This window comes from Pseudophryne corroboree, chromosome 5, assembly GCF_028390025.1.
Source record: "Pseudophryne corroboree isolate aPseCor3 chromosome 5, aPseCor3.hap2, whole genome shotgun sequence".
Lineage (NCBI taxonomy): Eukaryota > Metazoa > Chordata > Amphibia > Anura > Myobatrachidae > Pseudophryne > Pseudophryne corroboree.
This window is the reverse complement of record NC_086448.1, coordinates 219,922,536-219,938,067: the sequence shown is the minus strand read 5'-3', so window position 1 is coordinate 219,938,067 and position 15,532 is coordinate 219,922,536. Positions and strand designations below refer to the sequence as shown.

At 43.0% G+C, this 15,532-nt stretch overlaps 1 long non-coding RNA gene across 2 annotated transcripts in view; it reads left to right on the top strand.

Moving 5' to 3' along the window:
• The window catches only part of LOC134928946 (uncharacterized), a 62,314-nt gene that overhangs the window by 32,556 nt on the left and 14,226 nt on the right, over positions 1 to 15,532 (top strand). The window contains exon 2 of one of the 2 annotated variants that reach the window (XR_010178146.1): positions 4,524 to 4,727. This is a non-coding gene — a long non-coding RNA (uncharacterized LOC134928946). Of the gene's footprint in view, positions 1 to 4,523; positions 4,732 to 15,532 lie in introns of both variants that reach the window. The other variant, XR_010178147.1, reaches the window with a different exon arrangement.

The following is a 15,532-nucleotide window of genomic DNA, read 5'->3' as shown; positions in this document are numbered from 1 at the left end:
TAAAGGAAAATACGTTTGTTTCTTCACCGTCGACACTGGAGTCAGTGTCCGTGTCTGTGTCTGTGTCGACCGACTGAGGTAGATGGGCGTTTTAAAGCCCCTGACGGTGTTTGAGACGCCTGGACAGGTACTAATTTGTTTGCCGGCCGTCTCATGTCGTCAACCGACCTTGCAGCGTGTTGACATTATCACGTAATTCCCTAAATAAGCCATCCATTCCGGTGTCAACTCCCTAGAGAGTGACATCACCATTACAGGCAATTGCTCCGCCTCCTCACCAACATCGTCCTCTTACATGTCGACACACACGTACCGACACACAGCACACACACAGGGAATGCTCTGATAGAGGACAGGACCCCACTAGCCCTTTGGGGAGACAGAGGGAGAGTTTGCCAGCACACACCAAAACGCTATAATTATACAGGGACAACCTTTATATAAGTGTTTTCCCTTATAGCATCTTAATATATAATCATATCGCCAAATAAGTGCCCCCCCTCTCTGTTTTAACCCTGTTTCTGTGGTGCAGTGCAGGGGAGAGCCTGGGAGCCTTCCCACCAGCAGTTCTGTGAGGGAAAATGGCGCTGTGTGCTGAGGAGAATAGGTCCCGCCCACTTTTCGGCGGGCTTCTTCTCCCGTTTTTCTGACAACCTGGCAGGGGTTAAATACATCCATATAGCCCCAGAGGCTATATGTGATGTATTTTTAGCCAGTATAGGTACTTTCATTGCTGCCCAGGGCGCCCCCCCCAGCGCCCTGCACCCTCAGTGACCGTTGGTGTGAAGTGTGCTGAGAGCAATGGCGCACAGCTGCAGTGCTGTGCGCTACCTCATGAAGACTGAGAAGTCTTCAGCCGCCGATTTCTGGACCTCTTCTCTCTTCAGCATCTGCAAGGGGGTCGGCGGCGCGGCTCCGGTGACCCATCCAGGTTGTACCTGTGATCGTCCCTCTGGAGCTAGTGTCCAGTAGCCTAAGAAGCCAATCCATCCTGCACGCAGGTGAGTTCACTTCTTCTCCCCTAAGTCCCTCGTTGCAGTAAGCCTGTTGCCAGCAGGACTCACTGAAACTAAAAAACCTAATAAAACTTTTACTCTAAGCAGCTCTTTAGGAGAGCCACCTAGATTACACCCTTCTCGGCCGGGCACAAAAACCTAACTGAGGCTTGGAGGAGGGTCATAGGGGGAGGAGCCAGTGCACACCACCTGATCCTAAAGCTTTTACTTTTGTGCCCTGTCTCCTGCGGAGCCGCTATTCCCCCATGGTCCTGACGGAGTCCCCAGCATCCACTTAGGACGTCAGAGAAAATAATAATAGTTTAAATCAAGAAAGTGAGTGGTTCTCAGACGGGGCTCTCGAGGGGGCTGGATCACTCCTCACAGGGCCTGATTCTGAGTTGGATGCAGTTATGTCCTCCCTTGCACCTTTTGCTGCAGTGGCATCTGTGACATTATGTTAATGCAACTACAATGCCCTTCCCTGGTATATGTCCATTCACCCAAATATGCAAGGACTGAGGTGCCACTTGCCAGTGTCTACAAATGCTGCTATCATGCTTTGTGTGTGTTTAGACGCCACCATCGCTCACACCATTTAAACTTTCACCATCCCTATGCTAGGTGCAGGTCATTATATGGCTTCCAGTGTGAGCAAGTCAGCATCTCTATACACAGCTATTATCAGCAACATACCCATGTTACACCAATAACCCATCCATACTATGTTACATCTGCGTCTGATTAGCCAACTCCCTGTAACCACCTAGGAACACCCAACACATTTCTAATACACTTCTTGGGTCATTCGTCTGAATATCTATTACATTCTGTATGAAAATCATTGACTTCAGTAAGAAGAAAATAAAACACAATGGCCCCCAAAAAGAAAAACCAAAGCAAAAACAAAAACACACACCTTGGCCCCCCACAGGAAAAAAAACACATTAGCCCCCAAAGGAAAAAACACATTGGCCCCAGACAGGAAAAAAACACATTGGCACCCGAAATGCAAGACAAGTACATGGTATATAAGCACTGCTGCATCAGCAGTCATGACACTGAAATTAGCATCAGGATGGCAGAAAGCAAGTGTTAGGTGACGCTGTAGGGAGTATGGAGTAGATGATATTATAAGTATGAGAAGTGAATGCACAAGGAGAGAAGGCCCTGCTTGTGAGAGCTTACATTCTAAAGCAGAGGGACTGACAGACAGGGGTGACACAGATGGAGTAGACAGTGAGCACGGAGCAGAGGCAGCAATATGTGGTGAGGTAAATGGTTGGGGATGCAAAGGATAGTATCATAGACAAATTTAAACACACATCTATGTGCCCAATGGTTTATGTGGGCATTATACAAAGGTGTAGCAGTATATACTTTGCAAATTTGGCGAGTTTTGACTATAAAAATTATTAGAATAATACAGAGATGATACTTATAAGTTATAAATATCTCCTTTGTATTCTTCAAATTTTTATAGTAAAAAACTGAAGTATGACAGGTAAGGCGCTGCTTCCCCTGCCTACTCTGACTGCACGTCACTGAGTAGAAGGTTAGGATGAGAAATGGCTGGGTCTGATGAAGGGGTGGTCTTCAGTATGCCGGCGGTCGGGCTCCCGGCAACCAGGATACCGGCGCCGGGAGCCCAACAGCCGGCATACCGACACTTATTCTCCCTCGTAGGGGTCCACGACCCCCCTGGAGGGAGAATAAAATAGTGTGGCGTGCGTAGCGCGCCACCGTGCCCGTAGCGTGGCGAGCGCAGCGAGCCCGCAAGGGGCTCATTTGCGCTCGCCACACTGTCGGTAAGCCGGCGGTCGGGCTCCCGGCGCCGGTATGCTGGTCGCCGGGAGCCCGACCGCCGGCATATCGTAGTGATGAAGAAGTGGGTCTTGAGAGCTTGTTTGAAGTTTTGTAGAGAGGTGGAGAGTCTTATAGGGAGATGTAGAGAATACCAGAGGTAGGGAGCAGCACGTGCAAAATCATGGATGCGGGAGTGGAAGTAATCAGAGGTTCTAATTTACCTAAAGATAAGAATAAGTGGCTCATGTGAGTTATCATATGGACATTGATGAAATATTAACCCAAACCAAGTCAAAATAAAATGGTTTTGGTTTTTCTGCATTTTCATCATTGAAAATTTGAGTAAGAGATGAATCAGTCCCACACATGGAATTTCACGAGACCTGAAACTAGCAGTTAAAATTGTTGCGACTAATTACTTTTTGCTGTACTTTCACTGTTTTAAAATAAAGCAATAATAAACCTTGGTTTAGGGGGGTGGGGGTGCTTCAGCCTCAGGTAAGATAACAGGCTGCTGAAGAGAGAAAAGTCTGGGCAGAAGTATAGTGTTTGTAAAGTGTTTATGTTCTTTATTAGGTGTTTCTGTGTTCACACAATTCCCAGTACAATGCCAATAAATACATTTTTCATGAAGCAGACACTGGAAATGTGCTGAACAATCAATGAGTCAGTAGATAAAAAAACAAATGTGTTTAACTCCTCCTTTGAGGTATTTTGAGCGACTGCTAATGGAGTCCTCCCTGGACAAATTGCTACATAATAGCTTGTATCCGGTTATTGAATGTGACAAATGCAGCAAATATTACTGTAACACTTCTGTGGAAACATCCTGAAGAAGTATTACTTATTCATGTCATTGTAATAAGAATGCTCTTCTTTCAGCCACTTTCTCTCTGACTAGTCACATTAAAATATTAATACATAAATATGGGTAATTTAGGAATCTGAAAAACATGAGGATTCCCAATGTATAACATTATTAACAATTGTGACCAACTGTATGCCGTGCGTAATACCTAGTGGCACAGCAATGCCCACTTTTGGAAAGTATATTCAAAATATGCAGGAGTTTAATGTGACCATTTGTGGGACTATGTGCCCAGAGGGCAAAGCACATGCCAGCACAGCTGAAATGTCACAATGTTTTGTGTTAGCTGAAGAAGCTCCACAGCTACTTGCCAAATCAGAAACATATATGAGGCTGACTAGTACTCCTACCCTATTACTTCACCTAGGGCAATCAGCAAGATACTCCATAATCTGCAAAGCAACCCCCACTAGATGGAGCACAAACCGTGTTTGCTAGTCTTAACCCACTGATTGATGCGTTATCCTATACAGGTGATCGTAGTCACATGATGCCACACAAGGAAGAAAAAGGATTTTGGGCACTTTTTTTGCAGCTAACATAAACCACTCTCCATCCTCAAGTCAGGCCCACCACTATCATTAGGCAGACTTAGGCAGTCACTAGTGGTGGTATAGCCTAGGGGGGCACATGAAACACTGAAGGAGTGACACAAAGTCACTCAATCTATGACTTAATGTCCCCATAGTGCACCCAAACTTATTACTTGTAGCAGCAGCTGGCATCTATTTATCTCTCGACTGCTGCTCATAATCATAAAGTCTGTGCTATACAGTACAGGGAGTGTGGTGTTGGGCTATGATGTTACAGCTGAATTAACGTACTCCTCTCCACAACTATCTTCTTTCTGCCAGGCTCCGTGCACCACCATAAGGATTGCTCACAGGAAGCGGACTGCGGGATGGAATGGATGCACTGCAGCAGAAAGTGCTAATACGGCTGTAATTCACTAACAGTAATTATACTGGGTTTCTGGACACTGGCTGTACGGGATGAGAAAGCATTAGAACTCCAGACAGTACTACTTATTTCCATATTGTCCAGAGGAATCCCGGATGGTTGGTAACTATAAAGTTGCTCCAATTTTTGATTTGCTCCCAAATCTGAATCAGGTGGGGATCATAGGGTTGACCACACTTAGGCCAACAGTGTCTAGGTTGGCCACTATTGGTCGACAGTAAGTAGGTCGACATGGTTTCTAGGTCAACAGGGTCTCTAAGTTGACATGTACAAGGTCGATATAACAAGGTCGACATGGGTTTTTTTAAAAAAAATTGGTGGTGTTTCCTCCATAGAGTGACTGGGAACCCCAGTTAGTGCACTGTGTCCCCTCGTATGGCTCGCTTCGCTTGCCATGCTTTGGGCAGGTTACCGTTCCCAATTGAAGTCCACATGGATCGTAAAGCATGAAAAAGTAAAAAAAAAATGAAAAACAATGTGAAAAACTCATGTCGACCTAGAACATGTCGACCTAGAAACCATGTCGACCTACTTACTGTCGACCAATAGTGGTCGACCTAAGTGTGGTCGACCTAGAGACCGGATAACTCTGAATCAGTCCTGATGTATTTAATACTAGGGCTGTATGGATGGTGTAATGGTTAGCATTATTGCCTCAGAGCACTGAGGTCATGGATTCAATTCCCACCATAGCACTGTGTGGAGTTTTTTATTCTCCCATTGCCTGCGTGGGTTTCCTCTGGGTACTCCGGTTTCCTCCCACATTCCAAAAATGTACTGATAGGTTAATTGGCTCCTGACAAAACTAACCATAGGGTGTGCGTGTACATGGACAGACTAGATGGGCCAAGTGGTCCTTGTCTGCCATCAAATTCTATGTTTCTATGTTTCCAGATCTGTTCCTCAAGATTCCAACGCATAAAAGCTAATGGAAGTGAGGAGTGAAAGGAAAACATGTTTTAGAAATAGGAGAGCTAACAATCAGCTTGTGTCCTATCATATTACACAATACAGTATTTTTTAGATAACTATGTACCAGGGGCGTTTTAAGAGAGGAGGAGGCCCGTGTTCAGCCTCCTCCGTCGGGCCCCCTCCTCTCTGCCTGGAGCGCTGTAGAGTCTGAGCTCTAGAGGGCTCAGACTCTACTGCGCATGCGCAGATCTCCGGGAAAATGGCGCGGCAGCCATTTTCCCTGAGATTTCTCTACTGCGCATGCGCAGAACTCCATGAAAATGGCCGCTGGGCCATTTTCACTGTGTTCTAACAGTGCTGCGGATGCCGGCGCTGGACTTCGGAGGGGTGAGTATTTTAAAAATGGGTGCGTTGTGTGCGGTGGGGTACCCCTCTGGACTCAGGGGCCCGTGTGCACCGCACACACTGCACCCATTATAGAAACGCCAGTGCTATGTACAGGAAAACACTGCAAAAAGTATCAATTAGTAATATTAATTACTTTGTAATTCATCTGGGGTATCTAAAGGGTTTTTTCCGATTTTTCCAGAACAAAATAAATTCTGCTCTTTTCCCTTTTAGTCTCATAACATTGAAAGCTGCATGTACTGACATAGTCTGTGTAAGTGTAATTCTGTGATGACTGTTGTGTTTGTAGCTTACATACAGGAACTAGACCATGATAGGGGTGTCACAGGTTCACACACCCACCCTTATAACATAGATATTTTGTATTTATATTGCAATGGTACAGGTGTCTCTGTATTGAGGAATAATCCAGTTACCCTCGGGGCTATGTGCTATTCTTCTTATCTCTTATGACTACATGATCTCCTTGTATTTTTTTTAACCTGTGTTTTTACCACAACATTCCCAGACTTTTAACCAAGGTTACTAGGTCAGCCATTAAATGTGGAACTAAATGTGAAATACCCATTCTGGCTGCACTGTGATGTATATGCATTAATAATTGTTGTAGTGCATACCTGCCAACATCCCTGAATGTAAATTATGTAAAGAAATAGCCATACTTCCAAGCCAAAGCATACCCAAACCATACCCACTACTGATCAATCCACAACTCTGACACGTCATACCTCTTTGACCTACCAAAATCAGCATTTTCCAGAAAAATTGTGACTATAGGCAGACTGGCATGTGCAGCTCATACCTGTTGCATTTTGCAAACTCTCTGTATCAGCTACTATCTGTACCCACACTCTCATTATTTTATCTTGTGTCTGTTGCAATGGTTCTCAAACTGTGTGCCGTGTGCATCAGAACACTCGAGGGGTGCCTTGCATTGGAGGTCCTGAACCAATTCAAATTATTTATGGTCAAAGTAATGGGCAAAATGCTGGTGGCTTTCAATCATAACATTTGTGGACAAGAGCCCCGTGCACACGAGGGAGATGTGTGCTGAGCAGATGTGTGCAGCGCGATGTGTGCTGAGCAAGGAGGGGGGGTGCGCTCACTTCACAAGGCCGTGAAGTGAGCGATCTACTAGATTTGGCATGCATGCATGCATGACAAATCTAGAGTCAGCAATAGCGCCATTGCTATGGGCATACACACAGAGAGATCCGTGCTTAATTTCTAAGCAATCTAGTCAGATTGCTTAGAATTTAAGCACAGACCTCTCCATGTGTACCCCCCTTAACAGACGCAAATCTTGTCCCTAACCACAAAATTGATTCTTAAGGGGGGTACTCATGGAGCGATCCATGCTTAAAATTTAAGCAATCTAACTAGATTGCTTAGATTTTAAGCACAGATCACTCGTGTGTACCCCCCCAGCAATAACGATGCGCGGCCCCGCATGCTAGATTGGCATGCAGGCCAATCTAGCATGTCGCTCATTGGGTGAAATGAGCGGCCCCCCATCCTCCCCCGCATCGCTCAGCACACATCGCGCTGTGCTGAGCGGCGGGAGAGATGTGTGCTGAGCGGTTCGCTCTGCACACATCTCTCCCGTGTATACCCCCCTTTAGGATGACCTATATATATATATATATATATATATATATATATAAAAACACAATTGACTTAATGAAATACTTCTTTCTAAATTTCTCAATTAGAAACCTTTGGTCTAAGGGTGCCATGAAAATAATTCTGATACTCTAGGGCATCGTGGTTCAAATAAAGTTTGGAAAGAACTGGTCTATTGTATATACAGTATGTAAACTGTAAATATTTATGAGTTACTTTACTTTTTGTGGCATATTTTTTCAATCAAATTAAACTTTTCTAATGAGTTACAATTTTAATTTCTTTCTTTTTTCTTCTCTAATACTATTATTATATTGCGCTATAACCTGTTCTCTTTTCTCATCTATTACCATTCACCATTCCTCTTCTTCACAACAGTTCTAATTGTTAGGGGCATAGTAAACAATATCTGACTATTGGTGCAGATAATTACTACAATAAGAAATTAAGTATTGCAGGAATTTACCAATAATCACATGCAGCGGCGGGAGCTCTGTCTCTGATAGTTTATTAACTGGCCAATCCTTACCCATCATTAGTCTTTCTGCTTGTAGCTGACACCTAATATATTAAAAAGTGTTCCATAATAAAGGGCTCTCTTTCTGGGGGGTTCCGGAGAAGCATTTATCTCTTCTTTTGCACTACCTTACCTATTGGGAACTCTTATTCCAAAATTACCTAAAATAATGTTGCTAAATATAATAAATAAATAAAATAAAAATACTAGAGAAATAGTGGTATACCATATACCATATATCTGAGCTTGCTGAATATGCTTAAAATACATTTTTGTTGTTTTTTTTTTTGTTCAAATGTTTAAAATCTTTGCCATAATTTGTGATAATGTGGCTATTGGGTGTCACTGTTGCAAGCATATTATTAATTCTCAGTCATTGCAGCTGCATTCTTATGTTAGGTGAAATAATTGACCTATCTAGATCTCCTCTCATTGGAGTCCTGGAGGTTGATACCCATAGCCATTTTTTCTGGGACCCCATGGTTCCTCTCACAGTTGTAGTATCTTTGAATGACAGTTATCATGTCAACATGCAACAGGTCAACACGAATATATTGACATGCAACAGGTCGGCATGAAAATGTTGACATGGTCAAAATGTCAAATTGCAGCATTTCGACATTCATGTCTACATGAATGACATGTTAACATGATAACATGTAAACATAACTTTCCTGGTGGCCAGCAGTTATTTACCTGGTCTCGACGCCTGCAGCATCACTTTCAATGCAGACCTCTGATGGAGCGACAGTTTCAGTAACTGCCAGACCTCTGCCAGAGCTCATAGAAGCAACGGCTGCCGGGCGCTGTAGTTTATGCAGCTTTTCTTTATTGTAATGTGGTGCAATGCCTGACTCCAGCACCTTACTGTAGCTCCCGCTGCTGTCTGCTGCGGTTGCTGCCAGGGCAGGTGAGGAACTGCCAGGAGAAGGGGAAACAAAGGTGCTGCCTGTACAAATAAATATATATATCTCGAATGTCCAGCATGGGTTTATATATATTTGTGTGTGTGTGTGTGTGTGTGTGTGTGTGTGTATATATACATATATGTTATATATAAAAATACACACACACAGTTACATGGGATGTGGGAATAGAACCAGTGGCAAGCATAGTGAGCCACCAAGCTCGCAGCATAGCAAGCACAGTGAGCCCGCAAGAGGCTTCATTGCGCTCGCTCCCCTGCCAGCATTCTGTCGGTTGGGATCCCGGCATCGGTATTCTGACTGCCGGCATCCCGAGCGCCGGGATCCCGTATCCGACCCAGTTACACGCACCGTCAGTGGTGCAAGTATACATTTTTTTCTTAGTGGTACTAATATAAAAATGGGCGTGGTCACATGTCATGAGGGGGCGCGGTCACACAAAACTAGGGGAGCAGGTACATGACAATAGGGGCATGGCCACATTATGCCACACATCATAATACCCCTTACACATTATGCCAAACACCGTAATTCCCCTTACACATTATCCCACATGCCGTAAAGCTTATTACACATTATGCCACACACCAAAATACCCATTACACATTATGCGAGACACCGTAACACCCATTACACATTATGCTACACACCGTAATGCCTATGCCACACACCATAATGCCTTATATATACCACACACCGTAATGCCTATTACATATTATGCCACACACAGTTATGCCTCTGATGCCATTTTAGGGACACACAAAAATGCACCTTAAAAATTATGCCCCAGTGGTGGGCTGATGGTACTGCGTATCACCACCATATTTCTTAATGGTACCCTGTACCACCCTACTTTCAGCACTGCGCACTGTCCATATTTCAAATATGGGGGGGCACCAGTCTTTTACTTTGCCAGGGGTGCTCGACCCCCTGATATACCCCTGCCTCATAGGGCCTGATTCTGAGTTGGATGCAGCTGCAGCCTTCCTTGCATTTTTTTTCATCTGCAACTTCATGCTAATTCCTCTACAATGGGTTGGGTATGCGTGACCAGTAGCGGAATGCCGGCATGGGGGGGGGGGTGAGCATAACAAGCCCCTTGCGGGCTCAGTGGTGACCAGCAATTGTCACAGGTTCTATTCCCACTCTGTGGGTGTCTCTGCTAGTCGACTGTTGGAATTCTCAGGAGGATGTGTTGTGACTGGCAGTCTCATCCCTCTACGATGCCCTACCCTGGAGTACATCCAGCCACTTTCAGTTTCTAAAGATGCTGCAATTATGCTTTGTACATTTGACACCACCATCAGTCGCACCATTGAAGTTTGCACTAGCACATTGCTAGGTGCAGATCATTCATCTGAGTATGGCCTCGAATATGAGCAATTCAGCATCTCTCCATGCAACCACTTTGAGCAACATGCCTATACTACGTTTCATCTGAGTCTGAATAGTCAACATCCCTGACTGCCCAACACATTTTTAATATACTTATCGGTGCGTGCACCTGATTTTGTACTGTAACTCTGACCTAAACCATCAGGAATGCATGCAAAGAGCAACCCAGATGCATGTGCAAACAGAAAACATTGCACAAGACGGGGGGGGGGGAAATTGCCCCCTACAAGAAAAAAATTAAATACATTGTCTTCAATAGGAAGACGATAATACACAATAGCCCCCGACAGGAAAAAAGAAAGAAGAGTTGAGTGGGCAGTGTATGTCAGTGGACTAGGGCATGCAGTGTATGCTCCTGGGACTGGGTGGAGTGTATAATGTATGCCCCTGGGTTGATCACTATGCTGGTATACTCTGTAGTGTCCCTCATGCTATATAATGTGTGGTATTCGGCGGGCTGCCCCTCCTGCTGAAATGTATATGGTCCCTTATGTTGCAATGTGTGGGGTGACTGGGCTATTATACTGTTGGTCATCCCTTCTGCTGTAATGTATAAGGACACTATGCTGTTATACTCTGTAGTGTCCCTCATGCTAATATGTGTGATGACTGCTAGCATATGGTGGGCCATACCTCCTGCTGCTACGTGTAAGGTTCACTGCAGACTTTGATGTGATCACAGACAGGTACAGTATAATGTGTTAGTGAGCTGCAAAGCCAACGCTATGCCCCTGCCCCAGAAGCGGCACCCAGAAGTGCCCGCTAGCTGGTGCCAATGACAACTTCCTTTTTGAGTTTCACAGTGTGGAACACAAATCCTGGAAATACAGCAACTGCAGGCTTGGTGGGATACCCCAGGAGTAGAGTTAATGGGACCGGCCTAGCTGGAACCTTCCCACTGTTCCAGTGGCACAATCCAACCCTGTTAATTCTTACCCCTAACCCTACCATCACCCTAAACCCTTCCACCTCCTGCAGCCTAACCCTACCCTTCCTCTAGTGTATAACACTCCAGCAGTGCCTAAATCTATCTGTTGGCATTCTGAGAATGTTGACATTTCACATGGCAGCATTTCAGATGTCGGCATTGTAATCATGTCAGCATTCTGAATGTGTTGACATGTTAAACTGTGTCAATATTCTAATGTTGACATTGTGATGCTGACATTATGAATGTCGACATAGTAACTTTTGACAATGTGACAGGAAACCCATCTCACTGCCTGGATCAAAATGTGGCCCCCAATGAGAACCCTTTAATCACATACAATACCCGCAATCACATACAATGCAGCTTCTTTTTGGTTCCCCCTCTCTTACTGCAGCCATTTTAAAGTGGGTAAACTGTGCTATACTACACTACTTGATACAGAGCAGCCCCGGGAAAAACAAAAAATAAATGCAATACCCATGACTCCATTAAGGGGAAGCATTAGGTAAATGAAAAACAACCATGGGGTAAATTTACTAAGGTGGGAGATTTTTAGAACTGGTGATGTTGCCCATGGCAACCAATCAGATTCTATTTACCATTTATCTAGCTGCTTCTAGCAGATAATAGCTAGAATCTGATTGGTTGCTATGGGCAACATCACCAGTTCTAAAAATCTCCTGCCTTAGTAAATTTACCCCCATGTTACTGGAAATACTGCTTCAATAAATGTAAGAATGCAACAGGTGTGTTTTTCTGCAAAAAGTATGTTTATTTGGATATTTCAAAAAATAATAATTATATTAAAATATGTATTTCTGAGAAATAAAGTATGTTTAATTGGACATTTTTTTACAATTTTTAAACTAGTTCTATTTTTAAACATCTTTCTTCTAAATATAAATATAATTAATGACTCATTTTTAGTGGATGTTCCATCTAATTTACAGATTACAATGTCCTCTTTTCTTTTTTTGTATGGCTACAAAGCAAATTTGATGCTACATTTATTTGTAAACTTTTTATTCATCTTTCAATTTTGTTACATAATGAAAGTCCCAGAAAGACACCAGTAACTAGCGTTCCTTCCAGTAATTTCTTTGTCACTGGCCAGTAAAACCAAGCTTAAAACAAATTCTTTTATACTGGTTTGTGGTTTGTTTAAACCAACAAGCAGTGTATAACCCCATTGCCCTACGATCCCCTTCCTCAAATGGATTGACTTGTATTGTTCATAAATCGTTACTCTCAGCCATGTCATTCAGTGAATAGGAACAATGTTAGTTTACACTAAACCATTGTGAAAATGGTTTGTATGACATTCCTTTCTTTAGAATAAGGTTTTTCTCATTTAGAAAAGACACAGCTAATGTACAAATACTAAAACATGTTTCAAAGTAATTACAAAGGCATTGCACAATTCACAATCTTCATTAGTAATATTTGTAAACTAAACTATGAATTTATTTACAGTTTCAAAAAGTTGAATAAGTAGACATAGCACAACTGTGGTCAAAAAAGAAATATTAATATAATCATATGTCTGGCAACTGGTTGGACATTTGGATTTCAAAAAGAATTTGTCTAAGTCAGATTCTAAACAAAGACGTCGTTATTTTGTGTACTTTATTGGTTTTCTTTAACTTTTTTTTTCCTGTTGACGAAGACACTAAGATGTATAAACTCTCCACACAGACAAAACAAGAGCAAATATGTTATGCACGTTTTATTACTTGAGTAATCATGAATTTTAAAGTAAACAAATATTAAAATCTGTATTGCATTGATTTTGAAAAGTACATATATTTTCATTTAAATAATGAATACATTTGAAAGTATTTAGAAATATGCTTAGCAATGTATCTGGTATTTAAATCCTAAATGTACTTAATTGACCACAAAGAGGCTTAAGTCATTAGAAGACCATTTTTTCCCTGTGAGTGCATTCCTATTCTTCGTACACAACAGCCACACAATTGTATTTTGTGTAGCTAATTACGAGGTCAGCAAATCCTCCCATATACAGGACATGAACAACACTGTGCATAAGGTAGATCCATTAACTATTGTTTAAGAATAAAGAACTAAGACCTTAATTTGAGAAAACCAGTGATTTAGGGGGGAAAAGGTCAAAAAACAAAACAAAACCTGAAACAAAATAAATTCAGGTGCCGTAAGAATATGATGACTGGTAAATAAAATGAACAAAAACCCCTATGGTGCTCATATAAAGGTGGCTGCTTATGCACATTTTAAAAAGTATTCAAAGACTAGCTTTTCCTCAAGGATAGATAGATAGATAGATAGATAGATAGATAGATAGATAGATAGATAGATAGATAGATAGATAGATAGATAGATAGATAAGATTATAAATGTAGCTTGTTCGTTTTAGTTACCAGGTGTTTTACATAATATAATAATCTTGCCTTGACAGTTATTTAAAAAAAATTTGAAAGATTCATGATTAATATAAAATACAAATAAATAAATAAAAATGAAATAATCAAATTAGATTAGCATCAGTTGCTTTTCAACTTCACAAAAAATAAATCTTTCCTGCAGTAGCTCAAATGGAAGTGCCAATTAACTAATGTGATGAGATGGCTGCGATTTCATATCATATTGTCTTATCTAGCCACTTTTCATCTATGGTTAGCTACACTGGCGTATTTATAATGGGTGCAGTGTGCGCTGTGCACAGGGACCCCTGAGTCCGGGTGGGGGCCCACACCGCACATAATGTACCCTTTATTTGAATACTCACCCCTCCGGAGTCTCACGCCGAGGTCTGAGCGCTGTTAAATCACTGTGAAAAATCTCTGTAACACTCCACATCATACGCACTTTAAAGAACTTTTAAAAGGAGCCCAATTACTTTTTTGTTGCTTTATTTGTTAAGACATAAAAATAATAGGCATACAATATAGTAAAACACATATATGAAAAAGAGAGCCCCAGAGTAAAAAAAATATAAAATAAATAAAGGGGTCTATATACTAAGACTTAGATGGAGATGAAGTGCACGGAGATAAAGTACCAGCCAATCAGCTCCTAACTGTCATTTTTCAAACCCAGTCTGTGACATGATAGTTAGGAGCTGATTGGCTGGTACTTTATTTCCGTGCACTTTATTTCCATCTAAATCTTAGTAAATAGACTGCAAAGTTCCTAAATTTGAGTTCTGTTAGTTCCACTGAATAGAGAATATAGGACCCTGTTGTATATCTCAGATACAGACCACAATTGATGCACTTTATAATCGGTATTTTCATAGTGCCAATGTATCTCCAACTCCACTTAAAATATATTCAGGTGTCCATTTGAATCATAATCCATCCATTAGTAACATGTAAAAGCCGTGACAGTCAATATTCTATGAAGATGTCTTCCACCAGTATCAAAGGGCTAAGATCAACCACTCCCATGTAGTGTCTGAAGAATAGTTGTTCCCTTAGATGTGATCTAGACTCAGCCTGTACCTGTGCTTGCAGCGGGACACTGATCACATGGGGTGGTATTCAGTATGCTGGCCGTTGGGATCCCGACGCTCAGTATACTGGCGTCGGAATCCCAGCACCCGGCATACCGACAACTGTTCTCCCTCTTGGGGGGTCCACGACCCACCTGGAGGGAGAATAAATAGCGTGGAGAGCGCAGCGAGGCTGCAAGGGGCTCATTTGCACTCGCCCAGCTGCCGGCAAGCCAGCGGTCGAGATCCCGGCGCCGGTATGCAGGGCGCGGGGATCCTGACCGCGAGCATAACATACTACACCCATCAAATGCTATTGGGAAGAGAATGCAACCCTTCCTTATTGCTGTCAGACAGTGCATCCCAGACCAGTCGCACCCCCCCACCACCCCACCGGGTGCTCACTGGGACGGGCTGCTACTGCACAGATGATTGATGCATCCGAGATGCAGTGCACCCCACCAGAGTACTCACTGGGTTGGGCTGCCGCTGCTCAGACTAGCAAAGCAACTCCTGAGTCCCTTCATCAGTGACTCGGACATGATGTGTCATGTGCCGCTGATGAGGGGACTCAGGAGCCGCTCTGCGCTGTGTTGTATGCAGCCTGAGCAGCGGCAGCGGGATGTGGTCAAGATCCCGCCGGATGGGATCCCGCCGGTCAGAAAACCGACACCGGGATCCCGACTGGCACAATCCCGATATATTCTCCCTCCGTGGGT